General features: G+C 39.2%; 1 protein-coding gene across 6 annotated transcripts in view; it reads right to left on the bottom strand.

Moving 5' to 3' along the window:
* The window catches only part of LOC134337501 (guanine nucleotide-binding protein G(I)/G(S)/G(O) subunit gamma-7), a 160,006-nt gene that overhangs the window by 112,837 nt on the left and 35,169 nt on the right, over nucleotides 1-12,000 (bottom strand). The window contains exons 3-4 of one of the 6 annotated variants that reach the window (XM_063032580.1): nucleotides 11,640-11,718; nucleotides 11,205-11,281 (exon numbers count right to left, since the gene is read on the bottom strand). The exons of 4 other annotated variants lie outside the window; for them this stretch is intronic. The gene's annotated coding sequence lies outside the window, so the exon portion shown is untranslated. The remainder of the gene's footprint in view (nucleotides 1-11,204; nucleotides 11,282-11,639; nucleotides 11,719-12,000) is intronic. One more of the 6 variants, XM_063032581.1, reaches the window with a different exon arrangement.

Raw genomic sequence — 12,000 nt, forward strand, 5'->3', positions numbered from 1 at the left:
AAAATTGTGAACACCAAAAAACAACAAATAATTGTTTGGGTATTTTCTTCACAGGTGAAAGTTGTTTATAGTTTACATGCTGCCAGCTCACACAACTATTCAAATGACAAGAAACAGTTGTTTCAGTGGTGCACTGGCGGCAGTGGAGGCAGGAAGGGAGATTGAATGCAATTAAAACAGCTAGCCATAAACAATAGCCTTGTGATATTACTGGATAATATATTAACTGTGTTCACTTCCCACGTTGTAGCAATCTCCCCAAAATTTTTTCCACATTTATCTCTGCGACACGTGCTCCTTTGAAGGGGAGCAGTTCTTGGTTCAATATACAAAGATTTTTATCCTATTAACTGATGCTAACTCATGTTAGAAGCAGCAGGTTCCTAAACAAAGTACTATACCAAAGGTCATAATTGGCTTAACCCAATTTATAAAAGACTGCACAAACATAGCAACACACATAAAAGTAGCTGGTGAACGCAGCAGGCCAGGCAGCATCTCTAGGAAGAGGTGCAGTCGACGTTTCAGGCCGAGACCCTTCGTCAGGACACAGCAGGGTCCCGATGAAGGGTCTCGGCCTGAAACGTCGACTGCACCTCTTCCTAGAGATGCTGCCTGGCCTGCTGCGTTCACCAGCAACTTTTATGTGTGTTGCTTGAATTTCCAGCATCTGCAGAATTCCTGTTTGCACAAACATAGGCTACTTGATCCACTGTTCATACTCCACACAACTTTATTCCAAAATTTTTGGATTTAGGGTTTTTATAAACATCTCTTCCCTTTTTGTTTTCTGTCTATTTTGCTTCATCTGAAATATCTCAGCTATATTTACAGACTGAGTTTTCTATGCTCTTATCTGCAATGATAGTAATAGTTTCTTTAGAATTTCATTAGATTTCTTGATGTCTTATATTAAGATCATAAGACAGCAACAGTATTAGGCCATTTGGCCCATCAAATCTCTCCAGTGTTCTATCATGGCTGATTTATTATCACTCTCTATCCCACTCTCCTGCCTTCTCCCTGTAATATTTTGCTTTTCTGAAATAAACATGCAATTAATAGAAACAATATTCATATTTTTAAAATCCATTAATTACTAGTTATGTGGATAGACTGAAGTTAGGGCTGTTCTCCATGGAACAGAAGTGGTTGAGGAATTTGACAGCGGTGTTTAAGATCAAGATAGCCAGAGACCTTAATGGAACTAGCTCCCATTGTGTCAGAATCAAGAACCAGGTCCATGGAGTGAAATTGACCGGCAAAATGACAGAACGGCATGAGAATTATTTTTAAATTGAGGTTATGCAATGCTACAGGTTGTGAAGGTAGATTAATTCTTGTGTTCAAAGGATCTGGATAAGTTTCTTAAGGCAAAGAATGGGGGAGTGGGACAATTTGGGCTGTTTTTATGAAGAGCTGGTACAGAGTTGAAAGGCAAATAGACCACATCCATCCTATTACCATTCTGCAATTAAAGATAAAACAAATTGAGATTTTTGTTCCCCAAGTACACAATATCCTCAAAAGAGAATAGAAATTCAGAATCTTTAAGGATTCCAGGTTTCCTAGTCCCCATCATCTTATTTTTACGATGGATGTCTAGTCCCTATACACCTCCATCCCCCACCAGGAAGGCCTCAAAGCTACTTCTTTCTGGACACCAGACCCAACCAATTCCCCTCCACCACCACTCTGCTCCACCTACTGGAACTTGTCCTCACTCTAAATTTCTCCTTCGGTTCCTCTACTTCCTTCAAACAAAAGGGGTAGCCATAGGCACTCGCATGGGTCCCAACTATGCCTGCCTGTTTCTTGGCTACATGGAACCATCCATGTTGCAAGCCTACACTGGTGACTGTCCCACACTTTTCCTATGCATCAACAACTGCACTGGTGCTGCTTCCTGCACCAGTGCAGAACTTGTCTATTTCATCCACTTTGCCTCCAACTTCCACCCAGCTCTCAAATTCACCTGGTCCATTTCTGACACTTCCCTTCCCCAATCTCACCATCTCCGGAGGCAACTTATCCACTGATGTCTATTATAAACCAATGGTCTCTCACAGCTACCTAGATTATATTTCGTACCACCCTGCTGGTTGTAAAAACACCATCCTCTTCTCTCAATTCCTCTGTCTCCACCGCATCTGCTCTCAGGATGAGGCTTTTCATTCTGGAACAAAGGAGATGTCCTCCTTTTTCAAAGAAAGGCTTCCCGCAACAGCATCTCTTCCACTTCAAGCACTTCTGATCTTACCCCATCCTCCCTCCATGCTACCAGGGACAGGGTTCCTCTTGTCCTCACCTATCGTCCCACCAGCTTCCTCATCCAGCACATAATTCTCCAAAACTTCCACCACTTCCAACTGGATCTTCCTCCCTCCCCCACCCCACACTTTTTGCTTTCCACAGGGATCACTCCCTAAGCAACTCCCTTTGTTCATTCGTCCCTTCCCACTGATCCCCCTCCTGGCACTTATCCTTGCAAGTGGAACAAGTGCTTCACCTGCTCCTGCTCCTGCACCTCCTCCCTCACCACCATTCAGGGCCCAAACAGTCCTTACAGGTGAGGAGCACTTCACCTGTGAGTCTGTTGGGGACATATACTACGTTCAATGCTCCCATTGTGGCCTCTTGTATAATCGGTGAGGTCTGACGTAGATTGGGAGACTGCCTTGCCGATCATCTGGCGGACGGAGCGTAGAACAAGCGGGATCTCCCAGTGGCCACCCATTTTAATTCCGCTTCCCATTCCAATATGTCCATCCAGGGCTTCCTCCTAAGCAGGAAAAGGCCACACTTTGGTTGGAGGAACACCACCTTATATTCTGCTTGGGTAGCTTTCAACCTGATGGCATGAACATCGATTTCTCAAGCTTCCAGTAATGCCTCCACCCCCCCCTTCATTTCCTATCCTCTTGTTCCTCTCCCATGTTATCTCCTTGCAGCCCATCACCTCCCTCTGGTGCTTCAACCCTCCCCCTCCAAGTTTCACCTATTGCCTGGCATTTCTCTCCTACCCCCACCTATCAAATATCCCCCTCAACTTTTTTCCTCTAGTCCTGCTGTAGGGTTTCGGCCCAAAATGTTGACTGTACTTTTCTACCGCGCCCCCCCCGCCCCCCAACCATTGATCCTGTCTGGCCTGCTGAGTTCCTCCAGCATTTTGTGTGTTTCATAAAAAATGCAGGATATAATTTTCAAAAAGAAATTTGTATGAAATGGCTTCCATGTTTCACTATCTAATAATTGTCAACACTTACAAAATTGACTAATAAATGCTTCTGTAAATTATTTGTAAGTAATTTATAAAAAGTTATCTTGTTCCCAAAACAAAATCCAAAGTTCTTGGAATTGGGTAATCATTTATACCAATGCACAAGATTTACTTTTTTTAAAAAAAAAGTCACATCTTTTCAAGGTATAAACTTCTGACAGCAGTTCCCGAGAGGTGCCAGGAAGCATCCACTACAGAGGTGGCTGGTTTCAAAAGCATTTGTTGGATTACAAAATAGCAGCCTCCTGTTAACAATAGCCACAGTCCAACAGAGCTCACTAATCTTGAGGTGACAAAGAATTTGAACAAGGACAGAATGCTGAAATTGAGATAAATATACAGCATTTGTTGCAAATAAAATACAGGAAATAACTTGCAAATAAGACTGCAAGACCACAAGACATAGGAACAGAATTAGGCTATTCAACCCAGTCTACTCCACTTTTCCATCATGGCTGAGTTATCACCTCCTCAACCTCACTCTCCTGTCTTTTCCCCATAATCTTTGATGACCTTACTAATCAAGAACTTATCAACCTCTACTTTAAATATACCCAAGAACTTGACCTCCACAGTCATCTGTGGCAATGAATTCCAGATTCACTACCCCCAACTAAAGAAATTCCTTCTCTATTCTAAATGGAGATCATATCATGTAGCATCTGTGAATAGAGAAAAATCTGTTCATGTTATAGGTTAATAATTTAATTAGATTAAAAAATAAAATAAATCAAACCTCAAGCTAAAGTTAATTTGTGCAGAGGTTCAAGTCTGGAAGAAAACAGTTCACTGAGTCAATAGTGATCAGTTCCATGTTTACCTGACATTGAGGACTTTGATATTACTGATTTATTATCTGGAGAAGCACTAACAGGATTTTTAGCAGGCTGCAAGATGACAAATACTTACCGATTTAAGATTTGATTGACACTTTTACCAGCATCCTTGACTAGTTTTGTGTTCTCTGGAAATTTCATTTTAAAGTATGCACGAATTTGATTCAACCTCATCCCACAACTAAAACCTGGAAACTTTTAAATTAAGAATGCTACATGGGAGGAGAAGGTGGCAGTGCGCCTGCATGTGCGCAGCTCTCCAGTGAAAAATGATATCGTATCTGTTAAATAGGGGCTGTGGACAATTCTGATTTGATGGAGATTGGACATGAAATCACAGAGGAACATCGAGAAATTTCTGAAACGCCCGTCTGCTGCTGTCGTTACTGTGTGGTCGGGAATCTTTCGGAGGGTAGGCCTCAAAATCCCTGGCCTTGCCTGCTTTTGGCGACCGAGAAGGAAGTTGAATCTTTCGGCAGAGATGTCACTCAGTACTCGGTGTTGGAGAGCTGATCAGAGCTTGAAGTTTTCGGATGACTCAGAGTCGGATTGTGGTCGGCACGGCAGGGAGAGTTTCTCAAATGTGGGACATTTGAGAAACTTTGAACTTTACTGTGCTCATGGACTTTCTGCATCAAGTTATGGTATTGTGCACTGTTGTAACTATATGTATAATTATGTGGTTTTGTCAGTTTTTTCAACCTTGGTTTGTCCTGTGTTTTGTGATATCACACTGGAGGAAATAATGTATCATTTCTTAATGCATACATTACTAAATGACAATAAAAGGGGACTACGTGTCTTCATAATCTACACTGCAACCATAATATAACAAAATGGGCTTAATATACAAGGAACCAAGATAGACTGCTTTTTTTTTAAAAAAAACATTCCACACAGAATAAGTTGTTATAGTGCACCAACCACAGAAGCCATAAGTCAGTTAAGAAACATACATTTCCAAGCAACTAGCTAAAGCTTCACTTGAGGCAAATCACCCGTATTTCAGTTATAAATTGCATACATATTAAGGGAATAAAAATTAAAAAAACATCTAAACCATAATGCTAACACACGATACAAGTAGATAATTATACTGCTTTGTTTTGCTTCCCACCCCCAGTTCCCATTACAAATGGCAATGATCAATTCTAATCAAAACTTTGTAAAGTGTGCATTACAGTTGAACAGTAACAAACAGCATTTGCAACTATCAGAATGAAATAAAATGGATAGCCTCCCCCAAAATAGGCAAAGTTCAGCAAATTCCTGGTTGTGCAAATGTTCTCATTTAAAATTGAAACAGAAGTCAAAAATTTGTGATATAATATTTTCACAAGATAACTGCGAAGTGGCATTAGGGAGGCTATGATTCCCAGAATGTGACTTTGATCATACAAGTCACCAAAAAATCTCCAAAGCCGCCGATGACATAACTCTAGCAAGAGTACAAATTGTGCAACTTATTTAGGAATTGGTGATGCCCTCCCTACTGCTGAATTTGTACAAACATCTGACAAACAGAACTGGAAAGAAAGTGGGAAGATGCCAGAATAAGAAGTGTGGGGGGAGGGGGAGTGGAGGAGGATGACTAGCTAGCAGATTCATAAATTCTTGATACTGTATAGATAGGATTCTATCAAACTTACAAATTCCTGTTCCTTACAAAAGCCAACAGTGCCCTCTGGAGGATATAGGTAAAACAGTTAAAAAAAACAACAGCCCTTTTATAAAACAAAGCTGGCAACATTTAAGATCAGGTAACAATTATGACAGCAAACATTCCAAACCACTGGCTTATATATACAAAAAATATGCACAATTCTGTTGTATATAGTGGCTGTACATATTATCTGTTTTCACACTATTTTATACGTATATACCTAACATATGTATTAGGTATATATTAGGTATCAATTTTTATAGATGCATCATAGAAAGCATTCTTCTGGGTGCATCACAACCTGGTATGGAAGCAGCCCTGTCCAAGACCGGAAGAAGCTGCAGAAGATCGTGAACACAGCCCAGCACATCACACAAACCAATCTTCCATCCTTGGACTCACTTTACACTGCACGCTGTCGAAGCAGTGCTGCCAGGATAATCAAGGGCATGACCCACTCAACACACTTTTTGTCCCTCTTTCCTCCGGGAGAAGGCTCAGAAGCTTGAAGACTCGTACGGCCAGATTTGGGAACAGCTTCTTTCCAACTGTGATGAGACTGCTGAGCGGATCCTGACCCAGATCTGGGCCATACCCTCCAACTATCCGGACCTGCCTTGTTTTTGTTTTGCACTACCTTACTTTCCCTTTTCTATTTATGATTTATAATTTAAATTTTTAATATTTACTATCGATTTGTACTCCAGGGAGCACAAAGAGCAGAAACAAATATCTCTGATGATATACACTCTAGTATCAATTGTTTGGTGACAATAAAGTAGAAAGTATAATATAGAAAGAAAAGTAAATTTATTACATTATCATGCACTGCACTGTGCTGCTAAGTTAACAAATTTCATGACATCTGCCAGTGATAATAAACCCGATTCTGAAATATGCAAAGCCTTTAATTACAAACTAAAAACTGTTGCTTAGAAATTTTCTTCACTTCAGAGTTAATCATGTCAATGGGAAACAAGTGGGAATTTGGGATTGATTTCATTAGAATAAAGGAACTCTGAAAAGGGAAAATCACCTGAAGCATTAATTGTCTCTCCATAGAATGTTGCTTCTCTCCATAGAAATAAAATTTTTCATTCAATCTTTCATAGCCACCCATTATTTACAACTATATAGGGAAAAAAAACAGCAGCAACTTTATCCATCAATTCCCATGATCAGCAAGAGGATAATGATTTCTTATCTTGGGGATTTGATTGACCAGGGCAATAGCAGGAATCTACCACTGCTACTATGTGAAATACTGTGGGGAAGATGAATTTCTGGGTTGTATACTGCATACATAGTTTGATAATAAATGTACTTTGAATCTTTGAAATAGTACCATGGGATTTTTAACAATGCAATTAAAAGAGCTGACCTGACCCCAGTTTAACATTTCAGCTGCTAAACACTACTATTAACACCACAGTTCTTTCTCCCATAATTTCTCCAGAACACAACCTATGCAGTATACTTGTGCTTGAGACTCCAGTGTTAGACTTGAACCTGCAAACTTCCAACTCAATGCAAAAATGCAACCAAACAGGAGGAATGAAAACCAAGATTTTCACAAGCATTGGTTTCCTCATAGATCCTATAGAACAATCATTTTAGCTCAGTAGCAGTACCATGACAAATATCCTACGTCTGAACCATTTATTTATTGAGATGAGGTGTAGAATAGGCCCTTCAGGCCATTCTGCCAGTAACCCTCGATGTATCCCTAGCCTAATCATGGGACAATTTACAATGACCAATTAACCTACCAATCAGTACGTCTTTGGAATGTGGGAGGAAACAAGCACCCAGACGAAACCCACACAGTCATGGGGAGAATGTATAAGCTCTTTACAGACAGCGGTGGGAATTGAACCCAGGTTGCTGGTATTGTAAAGTGTTATACTAACCACTATGCTACTCAGGAAATTAGTGTTTAAGTGATCTTTGCTAGCAATAATCAACTACTTGAATGCAAACTTCAATTAACAGTGGGAGAGAAAACCTAAGACACCAATAATATAACTTAGAATTGAAAAACAGTAATTTAATAAACTATTCAATGTTAATATACAAGCAAGGCAATGATTGCTAACAGCAGGATTTCTTTTAAATGGAAGATGCATATATACATGTAGAACACCTAGTCCCTCTCCTACCAAATCTTACACTAATTGCTTTCTGATAGAAATCCGTTGAATTACTAGAGTCCTTAGCAATTACATGGATTCCAGTCAATCACTTATGTTGGTGAAATCATTAGCACTTTCAAGAGCAGACTCAACAGGTATTTACCAGAACAATGATAATGAGAATGCTGCCAGGAAGGTGCTAGCTCTTTCAGAGCTGGCATGAAATACTGGAAAGGATGGAAATTCCTGGCAACAGTCTGATTTTCCAGTATTAACAGTGATGCTTTAAGAATACCAAGAATTTAATTCTAATGCACATGTTCCAGAACACTGATGGCCATTTCAAAACCTACAAATATCATTTGTTATAAAGATTTGACTGCATCAATAGTTCTTCCTCAAATGAATGTCATTCTTGGCAGAAAATTTTCCACATTCTAGTATCCTATAAACCAGATTGCTGGTCATTTCTATTTTTAGCCCTTGGGTTGCATTCAGAGTTTTCCAAGTACTTCAATAATCCAAGCAAAAATGAAAGTGATATTAAATATGACAGTACAAGGAGATCAAAACTAAATCACTAAACCTTAAATATGAAACTAGAGATGTAAACTGTAGGAAAATAATTCATTTAAACTTCCTTAAAGCCACCAAGTTAGTATTGACAGAGAAAGCAACAACTTTATGGAAAGACAAATCAGGCTTAAACTACCAAATTGTGCATTCCTGTTCTTTATTGTCAGCATTTCGTTGCTTCAAGCCCCCAATGCTAAGCTATGGCATGCATGTATAAACATTGTTGACATGTGGCATGCAGTGCCTCCCCTCAATTATTTAAACCCCACCCATAATAAAAAGATACATAATGATCATCTTCACTGCCAAATGACACAGCAACATTTTAAAAATATATACACCCTGTGAACGGAAATCCTTGCAGACCACAAGACATAGGAGCAGAATTAGGCCATTCTGCCCTTCCAGTCTGTTCCACCATTCCATCATGGCTGATCCCGGATTCCACTCAACCCCATACACCTGCCTTCGTGCCACGTCTTTTAATGCCCTGACTGATCAGGAAACTATCAATTTCACCTTAAATATACCCACTGACTTGACCTCCACCGCAATCTGCGGCAGAGCATTCCACAGATTCACTACTCTGGCCAAAAAAGATTCCTCCTTACCTCTGTTCTAAAAGGTCGCCCCTCAGCTTTGAGGCTGTGCCCTCTAGTTCTGGAAAAATCCTCCATAGGAAAAATCCTCCACATCCAGCTTATTTAGTCCTTTCAACATTCAGTAGGTTTCAATGAGATCCCCCGCCCCCCCCCCCACATTCTTCTAAATTGCAGTGAGTACAGGCCCAAAGCTGCCAAGCACCCCTCATATGTTAACCCCTTCATTCCCGGAATCATCCTTGTGAACCTCCTCTGGACTCTCACCAATGACCACATATCCTTTGAGATATGGGGCCATAACTTTTGAGAATACTCCAAATGCAGCCTGACTAGCATCTTATAAAGACTCAGCATCATCTCCTTGCTTTTATATTTTATTCCCTTTTGGGAGTCTTGCATGAGGACTCCCAAGTCCCTCTGCAATCCTGATATTTGAACTTCTCCCCATTTAGATAATAGTGTGCACTATTGTTCATTTTACCAAAATGCATCATACATACTGTACCTGGTGTACACATCAGTATTTAGATAGTAAATGGTTACAACAAAACTATATAGAAATGTTTTTATTCTTTATAAGATTAATATTAAAGTATTTTACAAAACTTATTCATCCATATCTTATCCCTTTATTAATAGTAAAACAATAAATATATGCAAATAAGCAACAGGGCTCCATTTTTCCAAAAAATCCATAACTATTGTTACCAATTCATTAATTAATGATAATCACAATTCAAAATTATCATGGCACATGAGAACATTTTTAAAAGATTGCCAATTTAGTCAAAAGCTCAAAAATTTTTGCCAACCTTGCTCTGTTTAGAGAATCTAGTATCATGAAGTAGTTTTGTTCTATCATAGATGAAACTGTGACAGGATCCTGCATTATCCCTTATGAACTGTGCTGTTAAAAAGAGAGCGAGCTGTACAGCACAAACACCTTGTTATTAAGAGAGAGAGGCGAAGACTGCTCTACAGTTTGGAATTTCTGCAAGGACACTGTCAGCTTCTGAGTTCCTACAGAGAGAGAAGGGAGAAGCTACTTGATGGACAGCTGGTGTTCAGCACAACAGTATTTAAACTAGCGTAATTGCTTGTTTCACAGGACACACAGACACACTAAGGTGTGGTGAAGTTACCACTATCCTGTTCAGGTGCCCACGAGTGTGGGACTGAGGATTGATTGTGAGGGGTCGATCTGTGATTATTAGTGCGTGAAAGAGCGACCTTGTGGAGTCTACCAGTGTGTCCAACCCTCACCTGGGTTGGTAGACTATCACTTGAAGACGGTGCTCTTAAGTTGGTCAAGTCTGGCTAACTTGGAAGTTTCGGAGGACAACGGGAAGATTGATAGCATCAGCTCACTTGAAGAACGACACCCCTCTCTCTCTCTCCCCTCCCATCACTACTCAACTGAATACCGCAAACTGAACTGATTCCCTTTACCCAACACCATAAGATTGTATCCATTCATCCCCTAGGCTTGAAGCTTGTTTTTTTTTATTTCCACACTTATATAAAATCATTGCTAACCTGTTTGATTCATCTGAATTTATATTACTGTATTGCATAGTTACTAATAAATAGCATTAGTTAACAGCAATACCAGACTCCAAAGTGTTTTCCATTTCTGCTGGTTCTTTAACCAGACACAGGGTATGTGACAAAATCAATGCACTATCTGAAAGATTACATGTCCCATCTGGGTGGATAAAAAGTATCTTTTGGCACTACTTTACAGCACAGGCAAGTTAACCTCAATAATGGTTAACATTAAAAATAAATCCTGAAAATTAGCAGAGTTTGTGGGAACTTGTTGAATGCAAATTGGTTGCTCCCATCTTTCCACGATGACAAAGGGCTACATGTTGAAATTACACACCAAAGGAGTGTATTATTCAAATGGTCTACTCATATTCAAATATAATGAATGTCTGCTTGTGAGTAGGTTAAAGGCTACTTTTTGATCAGATGCATTTAATTAAAATTTTCTTCACTTTCCACTCCAAGGTTAAAGCAAGGTTTCATGCATTCTAGCTGCTCTTGAAAATCACTATTCTTCAATTCTAACGACTTCTTAAAGGAACTTGCAACAAGTTATCACTGACTCACCTTGAATAATCTAGTTCAATACGAAGACCAACTGGAACAACTGTGAGATCAGATGAAATACTCCCAAACTCAAATATCTAGCAATTTAATAAAATGTTGAAATTTTAATTGCTGATAACACAAAGACACAAAAGCTTTTTCCAAAATCAGAAGCAGCTTAAAAAGGGAACTACACAGCATTTTACTGATTGATCTCACAAATCAGTCAGATAAATGATATTTTACAAATGCACCATTACCCCCATATGCAATTGAGGCACCACATTCCTACAATGAATTTAGGTATTCCACACCACTATAATTTTTTTTAAATCAATGTTAAAATATTTTAAAATACTGTATATTACCCAATGTATCCAATGATACTGTAATTTATTGTCTTCTGATATGATGTATTTCAAGTTCATTGGATTTGTATATAAAGTTGTATATTACCTTTTCTACAGAGCAGAAAAAACTATTTCCTGGTCCACCCTATTGCAGCCTGTCTTCCAAAAGGTGAAGATTCTGAAAACTGGGAGATGTAAGTGAAGGATAATCTTCAAACTTTATAAAGTTGAATGTTGCTTACCCCCCATTCCCACAGTCCTCATTCTCCTAACCCTCACACACAAAAGCAGTCATGTATACAAGTGGAGTATTGTTACCTTCTCCATTTTTTAAACAATAGAACATGGACACTGACAATTCCATCAAAGACAACAATTGCAGCTTTAGAAAAGATTCCGAATACTGTAACTTATTAGCTTTGTTACAAGGATATATACAAAAATCATACATTAGTCACTAACTGATA

Source organism: Mobula hypostoma, chromosome 24 (assembly GCF_963921235.1).
Source record: "Mobula hypostoma chromosome 24, sMobHyp1.1, whole genome shotgun sequence".
Classification (NCBI taxonomy): domain Eukaryota; kingdom Metazoa; phylum Chordata; class Chondrichthyes; order Myliobatiformes; family Myliobatidae; genus Mobula; species Mobula hypostoma.